The following is an 18785-nucleotide window of genomic DNA, read 5'->3' on the forward strand; positions in this document are numbered from 1 at the left end:
CAGCTGATAGCCTTATGAGGGGTTCCCTTATAATTAACTCTTTGTTTTTCTCTTGCTGCCTTTAGAATCCTCTCTTTAACTTTTGTCATTTTTGTTATAATATGTCTTGGTGCAGGCCTGTTTGGGTTCAACTTGTTTGGGGCCCCCTGTGATTGCTGTATCTCGTCTGTTTTCTTCAGACTTGGAAAGTTTTCAGCCATCATTTCTTCAAATATATTTTCAGTCCCCTTTTATTTTTCTTCTCCTTCTGCAATCCCTGTTATGTGTAGATTGGCCTGCTTTATATTATCCCATTAATCTCTTATATTGCTTTCATGTTTTTTCATTTGTTTTCTGTCTGTTGTCCTGGTTGGGTGATTTCCATTATTCTATCTTCTAAGTCACTAATTCGTTCCTCTGCATTCATTCTGCTCTTAAGTGCTTTAACTCAGTTTGTGTCTCTGCAAATGAAATTTCTAATTTTTCTTGGCTCCTCTTTATATTTTCTAGTTCCTTTCTAAAGTAATCTGCATTTCTGTTCATACCCAATTTTAATTCCTTCATATTTGCTCTCAATTCCTTCCATATTTTTACTGTCTCCTTTTTGAACTCAATTTCTGTTAGACTGCAGATGTCTGTTTCATCATTTGCTCCTTCAGGTGAATTCTCCTGTTCTTTTAACTGGGAATGGTTCCTGAGCTTCTTTATTTTGCTTAATGTTTTTTTTTTTATTCTCCAGAGCCTGAGCGTCAGTGCCCAGCCCTTGCCCGAGCATCTCAGGCTGTGGTGTTTAGGGGTGGTGGAACGGATGGTCTTTGTGGTTCTCTCTCTGCTTTGCCGGCCTTAGTCCGGCTGCTGTGCTTCTCTCTGTGGCTTTGAGGTCCATCTGTCTTGGCTGATCTCCCTGTCAGTTAGGTAGCTTCTCAGGGGATGGGTTCCTTTCCTCTTTCTCAGCTCCCTTTCAGGAGTGGTGGTCCCATCCTGGTTTCTCGCTCTCTTTTTTTTGTTCTACCCAGTTATGTAGAGGGTTTCTTGCTCTTTTTGGAGGTTTAAGACCTGCCAGCATTCAGTAGGTGTTCTATGCAAATCCTTCTACATGTAGATGGGTTTTTTTTTTTTTTTGGATGTGTTTGTGACTGAAGGTGAGCACCACGTGTTACCCCTCCACCATCTTGATCCTTTCCCCCTGGGTCTTATTTTTGTATCCATTCAGCCAGTCTATGTCTTTTGGTTGGAGCATTTAATCCATTTATATTCAAAGTAGTTATTGACATAAATGTACTTATTGTCATTTTCTTAATTGTTTTGGATTTGTGATGTTGAACTTTTTTCTTCCCTTCCTCTTGTGTTTTCTTTTGTGATTGATGACTCTTTTTGGTGTTGTATTTGTATTTTTTTTCTTTTTCTTTTCTTTTTTAGGGCTGCACCCGTGGCATATGGAGATCCCCAGGCTGCCTTTTTTTTTTAACATTAAAAAATAATTAAACTATAGTTGACTTACAACATTGTGCCCATTTCTTTTTTTCTTTTTTAACATCTATGTCTAGTGTCCTTTTTTGGCTGGTGGTTCCCATGGGTTTTGATATAGCATTCTGTATACATGCAAAATTATTTTAAGTTGCTGGTTTCTTTATTTCAAATGCTTTCCCAATATCCTTCATTTGTACTTTACTCGTTTCATACGTGTTGGTTTTGATATCATAATTGAATGGATTTCCTACATTTTTGTATATTTGCCCTCACTGGTGAGCTTATGCATTCGTAACTTTCTTTCTTTCTCCCATTCCTTTTTAGGGCTGCACCTGTGGCATATGGAAGTTCCTGGGCTGGGATTGAATCTGAGCTGTAGTTGCCAGCCTGTGCCACAGCTACAGCAACACTGGATCCTTACGCCATTTAGTGAGGCCAGGAATTGAACCTGCAACCTCATGGATACTAGTCAGATTCTTAACCTGCTAAGCCAAAATTCTTAACTCTGCATTTGTAATTTACTTGTTTCTAGTTGTGGCCTTTTCTTTTCAACTTAAATAAGCTCCTTTAGCATTTTTCGTGAAGTTGGTTTGGTAGTGCTGAATTCCTTTAGCTTTTGCTCATCTGTAAAGCTTTTGATTTTTCCATTGTATCTGAATTAGATCATTGCTGGATAGAGCATTGTTGGTTCTAGGTTCCTCCCCTTCTTCATCTTAAATATATCTTAACACCCCTAGCTTGCCAAGTTTCTACTGAAAAATTATCTGTGATCCTTATGGGGTTCCCATGTATGTTATTTATTGCTTTTCCCTTATGGATTTTAATATCTTTGTACTTTTTTTTCAGTTTTATTACTATTTTTCTTGCTATGTTTCTCCTTGGGTTTATCTTGTATGGGATTCTCTGTTCCCAGGCCAGGGATTGAATCAGAGCTGCAGCTGCAGCCTCTGCCACAGCCATGGCAACACCTTATCTGAGCTGCATCTGTGATCTGTGCTGAAGCTTGTGGCAATGCTAGATCCTAAACCCACTGAGTGAGGCCGGGGATTGAACCTATGTCCTTATGCAGGCAACATTGGGTCCTTAACCCACTAAGCAACAATGGGAATTCTGGCCATTTTCTCCTTGATAGGAGGTATGACTGATGTTGTGGTGGTCAGAGCCTACACCAGATAATGAGTGGGGCCTCCTCTTAACTCTGTGGTTGTCACTGTCCTGTCAGGGGCAGGGTCTGCTCCCTAGTTATTGGGAATCCTCCTGATCCATTTCTGAGCTGTGTTTCTGAACTGTGGTGCAAGGTAGGCAGGATTTTAGTGCTCCTACTAGGAGAGGAGCTCCAGCCACTGGCTTACGCAACAGCTACAGCAGCCTCGGATCCGAGCTGCATTTGCAACCTACATCGCAGCTCATGGCAACACCAGATTCTTAACCCACTGAGCAGGGCCAAGGATTGAACCTGTGTCCTCATGGATACTGGTCAAGTTCATTACCACTGAACCACAATGAGAACTCCTCCTCTGAGCTTCTGAAGCTCCTTTTCTGTCCCAGCTGATCCTACTGGTGAGGGGTTGCTTCCCAGGGTTTGGTAAACTTTTCTCTTTTTTAGCTTCCTCCCAGGAGTGCAGGTTCCATCCCACTTCCTGGTTTTTGTTTTTTTTTCCCCCTTTCATCCTGCCTGGTTACGTGGAGTTATTTCTTGTCCTTTCAGGTGTTTGAGGTCTTCTGCTTGTGTTCAGTAGGTGTTCTAGGGAGAATTGTTCCATTTGTAGATGTATCTTTGATGCATTTGTGGGAGGAGGTGACTTTCTCCTCCTATTCTTCTACCTTATTGATTCCTCCTTCTGAATCCAGCTACCTCTGATGAGGCATTTTAACAAAGCATAAAGAGGTTGCGTACTGGCATTGGACTGCCTATGTTCAAATTTCCACTCTCCATCTCAGCAGTAATCTTTCCTACTCTGGGCTCCCTGTGAGATCTAAATGAGATTATATCTGCAAGGCTTTCCACTTAGTGCTCGATCAGCATTAGCATTCAATCACCATTCGATACGTGTGTATGATCTGGGTGGCCCCATGATTGTCAGTGGCTCATGAGAAAAAAAGATGGGTATAATAGAGAAATGATGTGTTGTAGTTGAGCGAAGGCCAAATTGTATCAGAGTGTGCTGAACAAATGAAGTTCTCACAGTAGTTTAAATAAAGAGAAGCAGTGTGATAATTGAGTCATCACACCAGGCAGGCTGAACTCAAAGGAATGTGCCCAGAAGCAGTTGGTGCTGTGCTTGCATCATGAGCTGTAACTTATTTTTCAGCAAAATTTCATCTATCCCTTTAAATCAGTGTTGCTTAGATTTTTTTAAACTTGTTTTTGTCATTTTCTTTGCCTTTAAATTATGAATTTGTTTGGCTTTTATGTGAAGGCTATAAGCATGAGTTTATGTATAATTTGGACATACTAGATAACTCGGTTTATAAAAACAATGTAAGTCGACATTGCATCTTAAAAGGTATCCTTGTGGTTTCAAACACTGCCCTGAGTTCTTGGTGTTGAAATTCAGATGGAGGGAAAGCAAATGTATTTCCTCTTGGCACAGAGTCCTAGCTCTCCAGTTAGGGTATGGCGGACCAGAGCAGAGAAAGCAGCCGTGACCTTGAGAGCAAAGCTGGCTGAACTGACAGCTCCTCAACACCAGCCGTCTCTAGGCTGACAGCTTCTCCAGTGTCACCCCGCCTCCAAAGTTTTGCATTTAGACTTTATTTTGTCGTTTGTTGACCATAGTGTTACTCTTCTTGTTTTCTAGTATTTCTACCTTTGCAGTCAGGATATTTGAGATGTATTGCTCTAAGGGATAAAATGTTTCCTGTTAGTTATATAACCTAGATGTCAACAAGTGTGACACTGCCCTGTGAGATCTAGATGGGATTAATCCATACTTCCCATCCCTCCCATTTCCGGCTCTGCCAAAGGCCAGTATCTTTGCAATGCTTCTGTGAATTTCTGTGGACTTCATGTTCGTGCTCACCTCTGGTTCCCTGTTCCTGCTAGTACAGGGAGCACGTTTCCCCCTTCATCTGCATCTGTTTTTACCCCCACTTTGCCTTCCATCCAAACATAGATTTGTCCCTTTCTTACGTTTCCACCAAAACCCACAAGACTTTTGCCTGTATAATAAATGTTACCAAAGGTTTAGGGACATTTTGTGGAACGGGTAAGTGAAAGGAAGGGGGAGTGTTTCACAGGAACACAAATGACTTTACATCGTATGTGTGATGTTGCTGTTCTTCTCAGTCTTTGGGCCATTCCGCCATGTTACTTGAACATTGCCCCCCTCTTCTCTCACTTTTCTCCTTCCCCAAATTTCTAGTGCTTGAACAGAACTGCTGCTCTGTCTTTTTTAGGCTTGTTTTCAGAATCTCGCCTTTCTCCCTCCACAGCTTGTCAAAATAGTCTCCCTAAGGTTTGTTGTTTCTTTCTTTCTTTTGACTACACCCGCAGCATATGGAGGTTCCCAGGCTAGGGGTCCAGCTGGAGCTACAGCTTTTGGCCTACACCACAGCTATATCAGACCCAAGCCACATTTTCAACCTACACAACACCACAGCTCTTGGCAGCGCTGGATCTTTAACCCACTGATTGAGGCCAGGGATCGAACCCGCAACCTCGTGGTTCCTAGTTGGATTTGTTACTGCTGCGCCACGATGGGAACTCCCCCAAGTTTTCTTGGAAAGTTTTCTTTCAAGATGTGTTCTGCTTTTAGGGAGTTAGATGACCATTGGCTGCCCCTGCCCTAATCAAAGCTGTTTGCTTTACATTCCTTTTATCTGGGAATAGAACAAATATCAGCTAAGTGCTTACAAAGCACTTTCATTACATGAGCCCCTGGGTGAGATGTCATGCCCATTTTACAGATGTGTATGTAACCAGAAGCTCAGAGAGATTGAGTGAATCATTCAGAGTTGCAACACAGCCAGATAAGTGGGAGAATAGAAATTTACACCCAGGTCTGAAGATTTTGAGCTGTGACCCATGTCATCACACACAGGCTGAATGCTGTGTGAACCTTCAGGGATCTGAGACCTCCTGGATTTTAGTGTAAATGATTAACAAGCCACAACTCAACTGGACTGGAGGGATGGAGGGGGAAGCCCCAGCAGGTGTGTGCATTCTACAAGTTTTAGGCCACTTGCCACCCTGTGCCTTCCTCTTCCTTCTCTCTTTTGCTGGCTATCTTCCACTCATCCTCAGGTCTAAGACTAGCTACATAATGTGTGGGGCCAAGTACAAAATGAAAATACTGGGCCTCTTATTTAAAAGTTATTAAGAATTTCTGGGGTTCCCGTGTGGCACAATGGAAAAGAAACCAACTAGGAACCATGAGGTTGCGGGTACGATCCCTGGCCTCGCTCAGTGGGTTAAGGATCTGGCATTGCTGTGAGCTGTACTGTAGGTCGCAGAAGTGGCTTGGATCTGGTGTGGCTGTGGCATAGGCCAGTACCTACAGCTTCGATTTGACCCCTAGCCTGGGAACTTACATATGCTGCGAATGTGGCCCTAAAAAGCAAATAAAATAAAAGTTATTAAGAGTTTCAGAATAGCTAGAGCAGAAAATTATCAAGTATGGGACTCTTAGAAACAACTACACTGGTCCCATGCCCACGAAACCAGACCTATATGGAAGTTACAACCCCCAGGAAGCATCCTTTGGCTCCCTGTTCTTTTTTCTTTCTTTCTCTCTCTCTCTCTCTCTCTTTCTCTCTCTCTCTCTCTCTCTCTTTCTTCCTTCCTTCCTTCCTCCCTTCCTTTCTTTATTTGCCACACTCACAGCATATGGAAGTTCCTAGGCCAGGGATTGAATCCGAGCCACAGCTGTGATGTACACTGCAGCTGTGGCAATGCCAGATGCATTAACCCACTGTACTAGACTTGGGATCAAACCCATGTCTCCCCATTGACCTGAGCTACAAGGTTCATTTTTTTTTTTTTTTTTTGGTCTTTTTGCCATTTCTTGGGCCGCTCCTGCGGCATATGAGGTTCCCAGGCTAGGGGTCTAATTGGAGCTGTAGCTGCTGGCCTGTGCCAGGGCCACAGCAATGAGGGATCCGAGCTGCGTCTGCAACCCTCACCACAGCTCACGGCAACACCGGATCCTTAACCCACTAAGCAAGGGCAGGGATCGAACCTGCAACCTCTTGGTTCCTAGTCAGATTCGTTAACCACTGTGCCACAACGGGAACTCCAGGTTCTTTTTTTTGTCTTTCTGTCTTTTTAGGGCCACACCTGTGGCATATGGAGGTTCCCAGGCTAGGGGTCCAACTGAAGCTGTAGCCTCTGGCCTATGGCACAGCCACAGCAATGCCTGATCGGAGCCACGTCTGCAACCTAGACCACAGCTCAGGGCAATGCCAGATCCTTAACCCACTGAGCGAGGCCAGGGGTCGAACCTGCATCCTCATGGATGCTAGTTGGGTTTGTTAACCACTGAGCCATGATGGGAACTCCTGTGCTCAGGTTTTTAACCCACTGTGCCACAGTGGAAACTCCTCTGGCTCCCTCTCCTGAGCTTCGTGCTTAACACATGCTGTCATCATTTCTTCTTTATGCAACTATTCCTACATAGTCTGTGAGCTTCTTTTTAAAAAAATGTTGTTGAAGTATAGTTGATTTACATTGTTGTGATAATTTCTGGTGTACAGCTAAGTGATTCAGTTATACATATACACACATCCATGCTTTTTAAAAATTTAAATTTTTTATTGAGGTGTAATTGATTTACAATGTTTTGTGCCTTATTTTTATTTTACACCCAATTTTCTTCAGATTCTTTTTCCATGTAGATTATCACAGAATATTGAGTAGAGTTTCCTGTGCTGTATAGCAGGTCCCCATTGGCCAGTCATTCCATATACACAGTGTACACATGCCAATTCCACACCTTGGTCCATCCCTCCCCTCCTCCTGTCCACTTTGGTAATTGTATGTTTTCAAAGTCTGTGAGTTTGTTTCTGTTCTGTAAATAAGTTCATTTATATCATTTTTATTAGATTCCACATGTAAGTGATATCATACAATATTTGTCTTTCACTGACTTAGTATGATAATTTCTAGGTCCATCCATGTTGCTGCAAATGGTGTTATTTCATTCTGTTTAATGCCTGAATAATATTCCATTGTATATGTACCACATCTCCATCCAGTCTTTTGTTGATGAACAATTAGGTTGCTTCCATGTCTTGGCTATTGTAAATAGTGCTGCAGTTAACATTGATGTATATGTATCTTTTTGAATTATGGTTTTCTTCTGATAGATGCCCAGAAGTGGGATGGCAGGATCACGTATGATAGTCCTATTTTCAGTGTTTTGAGGAACCTCGGTACTGTCTTCCATAGTGGTTGTACCAGTTTACATTCCCACCAACAGTTTAAGAGAGTTCCCTTTTCTTAGCACACTCTCTGTAAACTTTTTGATGATGGCCATTCTGATGGGTTTAACATGGTACCTCATAGTTTTGATTTGCATTTCTCTAATAATTAGCAATGTTGAGTGTCTTTTCATGTGCTTTTTGGCCATCCTTATGTCTTATTTGGAGAAATACCTATTTAGATAGTTTGCCCATTTTTTGATGGGGTTGTTTGTTTGTTTTTATATCGAGCTGCATGAGTTCTTTGCATATTTTGAAGATTAATCCCTTGTCAGTCTCATCATCTGCAAATATTTTCCCCTGTTCTGTGGGTATCTTTTTGTTTTGTTTATGATTTCTTTGCTGTGCAAAAACTTAAGTTTAATTAGGACCTATTGGTTTATTTTTGTTTTTATTATTCTAGGAGATGGAACTGAGAAACTCTTGCTGTGGTTTATGTCAGAGAGTGTTCTGCCTATGTTTTCCTCTAAAAGTTTTATAGTATCTGGTCTTTTATTTAGGTTTTTAATCCATTTTGAGTTTATTTTTGTGTAGTGTTACAGAGTATTCTAATTTCATTCTTTTACATGTAGCTGTCCAGTTTTACCAGCAGCACTTCTTGAAGAGACTTTCGTTTCTTCTTTTTTTTTTAATGGCCACACCTGTGGCCAGGGGTTCATGGGCCACGGGTTGAATCGGAGCTGCAACTGAGGCCTCTGGCCACAGCTTGCCGCTGGATCCTTAACCCACTGAGGAGGTCAGAGATCAAGACTACATTTTCACAAAGACCCTGGCAGGTTCTTAACCCACTGAGCCACAATGGGAACTACCCACTGTATGTTCTTGCCTCCTTGTGGTAAGATTTGTTGACCACAGGTCTGGTACGTGGGTTTATTTATAGGTTTTTTTATCCTGTTTCACTGATCTATATTTCAGTTTTGTGCTAGTACCATACTGTTTTATTTTTTTTTTTCTTTTTGTGGCCACACCTATGGCATATGGAAGTACCCAGGCTAGGGGTTGAATTGGAGCTGCAGCTGCTGGCAACAGCCACAGCTACAGCAATGCCGAATCTGAGCCACATCTGCAAGTTGCACCACAGCTCGCAGCAACACTGGATCCTAACCCACTGAACAAGGCCAGGGATCAAACCCGTATCCTCATGAATACTGGTCTCATTCTTAAACTCCTGAGTAGCAACAGGAATGCCTCTTTTCCTTTTTTCAAGTTTATTTATAAAAATTTTCTTTAAATACATTTGATTTATAATGTGTCAATTTCTGCTTAGAGCAAAATGACTCATTTGTATACATATATATGTAATGCATACATTCTTCCATCACTTTTCCATATATACATTTATATTCTTTTTCATATTCTTTTCCATTATGGTTGATCACAGGATATTGAATATAGTTCACTGTGCTATACAACAGGTCCTTGTTGATTACCCATCTTGTACATACTAGTTTGCATCTGGCTAATCCCAAACTCCCAATCCTTCCCTCCCTGCCCCTCACCACCTTGGAAACCACAGGTCCCTTCTCTGTGTCTATGATCTGTTTTTGTTTCGTGGATATGCTCATTTGTGTGGTATTTTAGATTCCACATATAAGTGATATCATATGATGTTTGTCTTTCTTTGTCTGGCTTACTTCTCTTAGTATGATAATCTCTTGTCTATCCATGTTGCTGCAAATGGCTTTATTTTGTTCATCTTAATGGCCGAGTAATATTCCATTCTGTATATGTTCCACATCTTCTTTATCCATTAATCTGTCATTGGATATTTATGTTACTTCCTTGTCTTGGCTATTGTAATTGGTGCTGCGGTGAACATAGGGGTGCATTTTTTTTTTTTTTTGCTTTTTAGGGCCACACTCATGGCATATGAAGGTTCCCAGGCTAGGGGTCTGATTGGCGCTACAGCTGCGGGTCTGTGCCACAGCCACAGCAACACAGGATCCAAGCTGTGTCTGTGACCTACACCACACCTCACACAACACCAGATCCTTAACCCACTGAGTGAGGCCAGGGATCGAACCCACAGCTTCATGGTTCCTAGTCAGATTCTTTTCTACTGCACCACGACAGGAACTCCTGTGTTTTTTTTTTTTTAATTAAGAAAATTATTTTTCTTAAAGTATAGTTTATTTACAACATTGTGCCAATTTCTGCAGTACACAAAGTGACCCAGTCATATATATGCATTCCCTTTCTATTATTGTCCATCATGGTCTATCCCAAGAATTGGAAATAGTTCCCTGTGCTTTGCAGTAGGACTGCATTGCTTATCAATTCTAAATATAATAGTTTGCATCTACTACTGCTTAACTCCCACTCCCTCCTCCCTCCCCCTTGTGAACCACAAGTCTGTTCTCTTTGCCTTTGTGTCTATTTATAGATAGGTTCATTTGTGCCATATTTTGGATTCCACATAAAAGTGATGTCATATGGTATTTTTTTTTCTTTCTGACTTCGCCTAGTATGATAATCTCTAGTTGCATCCATGTTGCTGCAAATAGCATTATTTTCTTTTTATGGGTCAGTAGTATTCTTTTTGTATATATATATATACCACATGTACTTAATCCATTCGTCTGTTGATGGATATTTGTGTTTGTTTCCATGTCTTGGCTATTGTTCATAGTGCTGCTATGAACATAGGGATGCATAAATCTTTTTGAATTACAGTTTCATCCAGATATATGCGCAGGAGTGGGTTTGCAGATCATCTGGCAGTTCTGTATTCAGTTTTCTGAGGAACCTCCATACTGTTCTCCATGGTGGTTTTACCACTTTCCGTTCCCACCAACAGCGTACATTCCCACAGGGTTCCCTTTCCTCCACACCCTCTCTAGTATTTATTTGTAGACTTCTTAATGATGGCCATTCATTAAGTGAGGTGGTACCTCATTGTAGTTTCGATTTGCATTTTTCTAATAATTAGTGATGTTGAGCATTTTTTCATGTGCCTGTTGGCCAACCGTATGTCTTCTTTGGAGGAGAAGTGTCTATTTAGGTCTTCTGCCCATTTTTCGATTGGACTGTTTATTTGTTGTTGTTGAGTTGTATGAATTATTTGTGTATGTTGAAGATAAAGCCCTTGTCAGCTGCATTGTTTGTGTATATTTTCTCCCATTCTGAAGGTTATCTTTTCGTTTTGTTTTTTGTTTTATTCTTTTTAGTGCCGCATCTGTGGCATATGGTATTTCCCAGGCTAGCGGTTGAATTGGAGCTGCAGCTGCCGACTTACACCACAGCCACAGCAGTGCCAGATCCAAGCCACGTCTGTGACTGACACTACAACTCCCTACTATAGTTTATTTACAATGTTCTGTCAATTGCTGCTATACAGCAAAGTGCCCCAGTCATACATATATATTTATACATTATTTTTCTCACATTATCTTCCATCATGTTCTATCGCAAGTGACTAGATATAGTTCCCTGTGCTATACAGCAGGCCTGTCATTTAATTGGCATGAAATATCTTTTTCCATCCCCTCACTTTCAGTTTATATGTGTCTTTTGCCCTAACTTGACTCTCTTGTAGGCAGCTTATTTTAGGCTCTTGGTTTTTTTTTTTCAGACTGCCACTCTGTGTCATTTAATTGGAGCATTCAGCCCATTGACATTTGAAGGTAATTATTGATAAATATGTATATGTTGCTACTTTAAACTTCATTTTCCAGTGGATTTTATGTTTCTTCTTCCTTTTTTTTTTCTTTTTGTGGTTGGATGATTTCCTTTTATGCTTGTGTCCTCTTATTTTTTTTTTTTAATGTTTGCTTTATTGTTTGCTTTTGATTCCTAGTTGCCCTGTTTTACTAGTGTGCTGTTCCTTTCTTATATCTGCTTGCTTCAGACTGATACAATGTTTCAGTCTCTAAGACTAAAAAGGAGTCTATATCTTCTTACTCTCTTTCCAACATTTTATGATTTTGATGTCATTTTTACATCTTCATGTTCATTCTTTTGTAGTTCTTTGTTTTTATCATCACTTTCATGAGTAGATTTTTTTTCTTTTTGATCTTGTCTACTGTAATTACTTTCCAATTGTGATTTATGCCATTTTCTATCTTCTTTTCTCTTCTCAGTATTTCTTTTTGAAAGGATTTAATATTGCTGTATTCTTTTTTTTTTTTTTTTTTTTGTCTTTTTAGGGATGCACCCATGGCCTATGGAGGTTCCCAGGCTAGGGGTTGAATTGGAGCTGTAGCTGCCAGCCTATGCCATGGCCACAGCAATGCCAGATCCGAGCCGCGTCTGAACTACGCCACAGCTCATGGCAATGCCAGATCCTTAATCCACTGAACAAGGCCAAGGATTGAACCTGCATCCTTATGGATACTAGTTGGGTTCGTTAACTGCTGAGTCACAACACGAACTCTGCTGTGTTCTTCTTTATCTTTTGTATGTCTGAGAAATTCTTAATTTCTTCGTCTATTTTATTTTTTTATTTTATTTTTTTTTATTTTTTATTTTTTATTTTTTTGTCTTTTGTTGTTGTTGTTGTTGTTGCTATTTCTTGGGCTGCTCCCACGGCATATGGAGGTTCCCAGACTAGGGGTTGAATCGGAGCTGTAGCCACCGGCCTATGCCAGAGCCACAGCAACCAACGCGGGATCCAAGCCGCGTCTGCAACCTACACCACAGCTCACGGCAACGCCGGATCCTTAACCCACTGAGCAAGGGCAGGGACCGAACCTGCAACCTCATGGTTCCTAGTCGGATTCGTTAACCACTGCGCCACGACGGGAACTCCTCTTCGTCTATTTTAAATGATAATCTTGCTGGATAGAGTATTCGAAGTTGTAGATTTTTCCCTTTTAGAACTTTGAATACATCTTGCCTCTCTGGCCTGTAGCATTTCTATTGAGAAGTCAGCTGATATACCTTTTAGGTATTATATTGGGTAATTATATTCCCTTATAATTAACTCTTTTTTCTCTTGCTGCCTTTAGGATCCTTTCTTTTAACTTTGCCAATTTTGCACATTTACAATATGTTTTTGTGTAGGTCTATTTGGGTTCAGCATGTTTGGGGTCCTTTGTTCTTCCTTTTGCTGGATATCTGTTTCCTCTTTTAGATTTGGACAGTTTTCAGTTGTGATTTCTTCAAATATATTTTCAATCTCCTTTTCTTCTCCTTCTAGAATTCCTATTATGTGTCCATTGACATGCTTTATATTATCCCATAGATCTCTTACATTTCTTTCATTTTTTTAATTTGGTTTTTGGTCTGCCATCTTGATTGGGCGATTTCCATTATTCTGTCTTCCTAGCCACTTATTCATTCCTCTGCATTATTTTATTCTGTTGTTCAGTGTCTTTAACTCAGCTTTTTTCTCTGCAAATGAATTTTCTTTTTTTCTTTTTAGGGCCGCACCTGTGGCATATGGAAGTTCACAGGCTAGGGGTTGAATTGGAGCTGTAGCTGCCAGGCTACACCACAGCAATGCCAGATACAAGCTGTCTCTGTGACCTACACCACAGCTCATGGCAACGCCTGATCCTTAACACACTGAGCAGGGCCCACATCCTTATGGATACCAGTCAGGTTTGTTATCACTGAGCCACAACGGAAATTCCTGCAAATGAATTTTTGGATTTTTCTGGTTCCACCTTATAGTTTCTAGTTCCTTTTTAAAGTAATCTGTGTTACTGTTGATATCTGTTCTTAATTCCTTTGGTATTTTCATTACCTCCTTTTTGAACTCAGTGTCTCTTAGACTGCAGATGTCTGTTTCATAGATTGCTCCTCCAGGGGAATTCTCCTGTTCTTTTAACTGGGAATGGTTCCTGTGCTTTATTTTGCCTATATTTTTCCTATTCTGTGAGTTTTAGGGAAAACAGTTATCTACTGTAGTGTTGGAGGGCTATATGCACATGGGAACATCTCTGGGTAGCTTATGAGGGCTTATAGTTTTGTTTTTTTTTCCCTTTGGTGTGAGGGCTGCTTTTGGTTTGGATGCTTGCTGTCTCTTCTGTGTGTGCAGATAGTGGGTGTGCAGAAATATGGTCTGCAGTTACCTTCAGGGAGGTAGGTGTAATGGGAAGCACCTATGGGTGGTGCTGGTTGGCAATGGTGGGGCATGTGTGTTCCCACAGGGTGAGGGCAGTGGGTGGTGCTTGGTTGCAGGGCCCTCCTTTGTGGCAATCCCAAGGTGACTGGGGCCCCAGGTGGTGCCTATTGATGGACCCTTATTGGTAGCCAGCCACTCCCACCTCTGGAGCCTGAGATTGCTTCAGGGATTTGCATCTGCCCCTGTAGCCTGGGCAAGAGGCAGCCGCCCCTGTGAGAGCCCACGTGTGCACCAAGATAAAAGTTCCTATGGTCGGTCCTACCCCTCCTTCTCTCCCCACCTCCAACAATGGCACCTTGCTTCTCCTCTGGGCCTAGGAGTTCTCGCACTTTCCCTTAGCTGTGGCACTCTACTCCCTAGCCTGTGGTGCACCACTCCCTAGCCCCCTCAGGCTGTTTCTACACAGCCAACCCTAGTCCTCTCCCCAGAACTGACCTCTGAAGTCTAAAATTCAGAGAGACAACATTGAATCTTTAACCTGCCGAGCCACAATGGGAATTCCTACAATTTCTTGATCACACCTATATTTTTCTTTTTCAGGATTGCTTTGGCTATTCAGGGTCTTTTGTCTTTCCATACAAATTAAAAAATTTTTTTTTGTTCTAGTACTGTGAAAAATGCCATTGGTAATTTGATAGGGATTGCATTGAATCTGTAGATTACCTTGGGTAGTACAGTCATTTTAACAATATTGATTCTTCCATTCCCAAAACATGGGATATCTTTCCATCTGTTTGTGTCATTTTTGTTTTCTTTCATCATTGTCTTACAGTGTTCAGAGTACAGTGTGTCCTTTGTCTCTTTAGGTAGGCTTATTCCTAGGTGTTTTTTTTTTTTATGTGATAGTAAATGGGATTGTATCCTTAACTTCTCTTTCTGATATTCCATTGTTAGTGTATACAAATGCAATAGGGTTCTTTGTATTAATTTTGTATCCTGTAAATTTACTAAGTTCATTGATGAGTTCTCATAGTTTGCTGGTGGTGTTTTTAGGATTTTCTCTGTGTAGTATCATGTCATCTGCAAACCATGATAGTTTTACTTCTTCCTTTCCAATTTGGATTCCTTTTATTTCTTCTCTGATTACTGTTGCTAGGATTTCCAAAACTATGTGGAATAAAAGTGGCAAAAGTGGACATCCATGTCTTGTTTCTTATCTCAGTGGAAATGCTTTCAGCTTTTCACCATTGAGAATGGTGTTAGCTGTAGGTCTGTCATATATGGCCTTTATTATGTTGAGGTAGGTTCCTGCTGTGCCCATTTTCTGGAGGTTTTTTTTTTTTATCAAAAATGGGTGTTGAATTTTGTCAAAAGAATTTTTGCATCTATTGAGATGATCTTATGGTTTTTATTCTTCAATTTGTTAATGTGTTGTATTGACTCATCTACGGATATTAAAAATGCTTGCATCCCTGCAATAAGTCCCACTTGATCATGGTATATGATCCTTTTAATGCATTGCTGGATTCAGTTTGCTAGTAGTTTGTTGAGGTTTTTTGCATCTATGTTCATTAGTGATTTGGGCCTTTAATTTTATTTTTTTTCGTGGTATCATTGTCTGGTTTTGGTATCAGGAAGATTGTGGTCTTATAGAATGAGTTTGGGAGTGCTCCCTCCTCTGCAGTTTTTTGGAATAGTTTTGGAAGGATAAGTGTTAACTTTCCTCTAAATGTTTGATGGAATTCAACATTTAGAATTCACCTGTCAAGTCATCCAGTCCTCAACTTTTGTTTTTTAAACGTTTTAAAATCACATTTTCAATTTCAGTTCTTGTGATTGGTCCATTCATCTTTTTTATTTCTCCCTGGTTCGGGCTTGAAAGATTGCAATTTTCTAAGAATTTGTTCATTTCTTTTAGGTTGTCCATTTTATTGGCATGTAGTTGCCTGTAGTAGCGTCTTATGATTATTTGTATTTCTGTAATGTTTGTTGTAACTTCTTTTTCATTTCTAATTTTAGTGATTTGAGCCCTCTCCCTTTTTTTCTTGCTGAGTTTAGCTAAGGGTTTATCAATTTTATTGATCTTTTCAAAGAACCAGCTTTTAGTTTCATTGATCTTTTCTGTTGTTTGCTTCATTTCTGCTCTGATTTTTATAATTTCTTTCCTCTACTAACTTTAGGTTTTGCTTGTTTTTTTTTTTTCTTTCTCTAATTGCTTTAGTTGTAAAGTTATGTTTTTTATTTGAGCTTTTTTTTTTGTTTCCTGAGGTAAGCTTCTCTTGCTGTAACTTTTCTTCTTGAACTGTTTTTGCTGCATCCCATAGGTTTTGGATTGTTGTATTTTTATTTTCATTTGTCTCTAGCAATTTTTAAATTTCCTCTTTGATTCCTTCAGTGATCTGTTGGCTGTCTAGTAACATGTTGTTTTTTCTCCACATGTTGGTGTGTTTTTTGTAGTTTTTTTTTAATTGTAGTTGATTTCTAGTCTTATCCCATTGTAGTTGGAAAAGATGCTTGATATGATTTCAATATTCTTAAATTTAATGAGGCTTGATTTGTGGCCCAGAATGTGATCTATCCTGGAGAATGTTTCATGTACACTTGAGAAGAATATATATTCTGCTGCTTTTAGATGGAATGTTCTATAAAAATCTAGTAAGGCCATCTGGTCTAACACATCATTTAAGGCTTTTATTTCTTTGCTGATTTTCTGTCTGGAGGATCTGTCCATTGCTCTAAGTGAAGTGTTAAAGTCTCCCAATGTTATTGTGTTATTGTCTATTTCTCATTTTATGGATGTTAGCAGTTGCTTTTTTTTTTTATTGAGGTACTCCTATGTTGGGTGCATATATATTTATAATAGTTATATCTTCTTCTTGGATTGATTCTATTATCATTATTATGTAATACCCTTTGTCTGTTTTAACTGTCTTTATTTTAAAGTGTATTTTGTCTGATATATGCATTGCTACTCCAGTTTTCTTTTGATTTCTGTTCCCATGGAATATCTTCTTTCATTCTCTCACTTTCAGTTTGTATGTGTCTCTAGAACCGAAGTGGGCCTCTTGTAGACAGCATATATATGGGTCTTTTTTTGCATCCATTCAGCTGGTCTTTGTCTTTTGGTTGGAGTAATTAAGCCATTTACATTTAAGGTAATTACTGATATGTAGGTTCTTATTGCCATTTTGTTAATTGTTTTGGATTTGTTTTTGTTGGTCTTTTTTCTTCCTTTCTTGTGATTTGGTGACTCTTTAGAATTGTGTTTGGATTGCTTTTTCTTACTTGTGTGCATATTATATATCTTAATAGATTTTTGGTTTGCAGTTCCCATGAGGTTTTGATATAGAAGTCTATATAGATACAAGACTGCTTTGTTGGTCTCTTAATTGCAAATATATTCCCAGTATCCTGCGTTTGTAGTCTCCTCCTCTCAGGATTGCTGGTTTTGATATTATATTTGTGTGTGGATGATTTCCTACCTTTACTATATGTTTGCCTTTAGAGGTGAGCTTTCTCATTAGTAATTTTTTGTTTCTAGTTGTGTCCTTTTCTCTCTACCTAGGGGGAGGGACCCCTTTAGTATGTGTTGTAAAGTTGGTTTGGTGGTGGTAGATTCTCTTACCCTTTGTTTGTCTGTAAATCTTTTTATTTCTTCTTCAAATCTGGATGAGAGCCTTGCTGGGTAGAATATATTTTTGTAGGTTTTTATTTTTCCATCACTTTAAGTACATCATGCCACTCCCTTCTGTTCTACAGAAGGACAGTTTTCAGCTGAAAACTCAGCTGATAACCTTATCAGAGTTCTCTTGTATGTTGGTTTTTGCTTTTCCCTTTTGCTTTCAATATTTTCTCTTTGTCTTTAATTTTGGTTAGTTTGACTAATATGTATCTTGGGATGTGCCTCTTTGGGTTTATTCTATATGGTAATTTTTTGTGCTTCTGGTTTTAAGTGAGTGATTCCCATGTTAGGCAAGTTTTTGGCTATTACTTCTTCAAATATTTTCTCCATCCCTTTCTCTCTCTTCTTCTGGCACCCCTATATTGCGAATGTCGAATGTCGGTATGTTTAATGTTGTCCCAGAGTTCTAGACTGTCCTCATTTCTTTTCTTTCCTTTTTTTTTTTTGCCCTTTATGGCCTCACCTGTGGCATATGGAAGTTCCTGGCAAGGGGTCCAGTTGGAGCTGCAGCTGCTGGCCTGTGCCACAGCCACAGCAGTGTGGGATCTGAGCCAAATCTGTGACCTACACCACAGTCCACTGAGTGAGGACAGTATTTGAACTTGCGTCCTCATGGATACTAGTCAGGTTTGTTACTGCTGAGCCATGATGGGAACTCCTGTCATCATTTCTTTTCATTCTTTTTTAAATTTCTGTTTCCGGAGTTCCCGTCGTGGTGCAGTGGTTAACGAATCCGACTAGGAACCATGAGGTTGCGGGTTTGGTCCCTGCCCTTGCTCGGTGGGTTGACGATCCGGCATTGCCGTGAGCTGTGGTGTAGGTTGCAGATGCGGCTCGGATCCCGCGTTGCTGTGGCTCTGGCATAGGCCGGTGGCTCCAGCTCTGATTCGACCCCTAGCCTGGGAACCTCCATATGCCACGGGAGCAGCCCAAGAAATAGCAAAAAGACAAAATAAATAAATAAATAAATAAATTTCTGTTTCCTGTCAATGATTTCCACCAGTCTGTCTTCTACTTCACTTATTCATTCTTCTGCCACCTGTATTCTGTTACTGGTTCCTTCTGGTGAATTTTTCATTTTGGTTATTGTGTTGTTCATCTCTGCTTGTTCATTCTTTAAATCTTCTATTTATTTGCTAATTGTGTCTTGTAATTTATCAATCTTTGTCCTCATTTTTTTTCTGAAGATCTTGGATCATCCTTACCATCATTGCCCTATATTCTAAT

General features: G+C 40.0%; 1 protein-coding gene across 9 annotated transcripts in view; it reads left to right on the forward strand.

Annotated features, from left to right (window-relative positions):
* LOC106509209 (uncharacterized) overlaps window positions 1-18785 on the forward strand; it is a 93861-nt gene that overhangs the window by 34057 nt on the left and 41019 nt on the right. For 6 of the 9 annotated variants that reach the window (XR_014824586.1, XR_014824587.1, XR_014824585.1 and 3 more), the window contains exon 2: window positions 11441-11492. The exons of the other annotated variants lie outside the window; for them this stretch is intronic. The gene's annotated coding sequence lies outside the window, so the exon portion shown is untranslated. The remainder of the gene's footprint in view (window positions 1-11440; window positions 11493-18785) is intronic. 9 annotated transcript variants of the gene reach the window in all.

This window comes from Sus scrofa, chromosome 1, assembly GCF_054392235.1.
Source record: "Sus scrofa isolate SSC_HxYL_T2T_F1_AM1 chromosome 1, Sscrofa_HxYL_maternal_Yorkshire_Landrace_v2.0, whole genome shotgun sequence".
NCBI classification, from domain to species: domain Eukaryota; kingdom Metazoa; phylum Chordata; class Mammalia; order Artiodactyla; family Suidae; genus Sus; species Sus scrofa.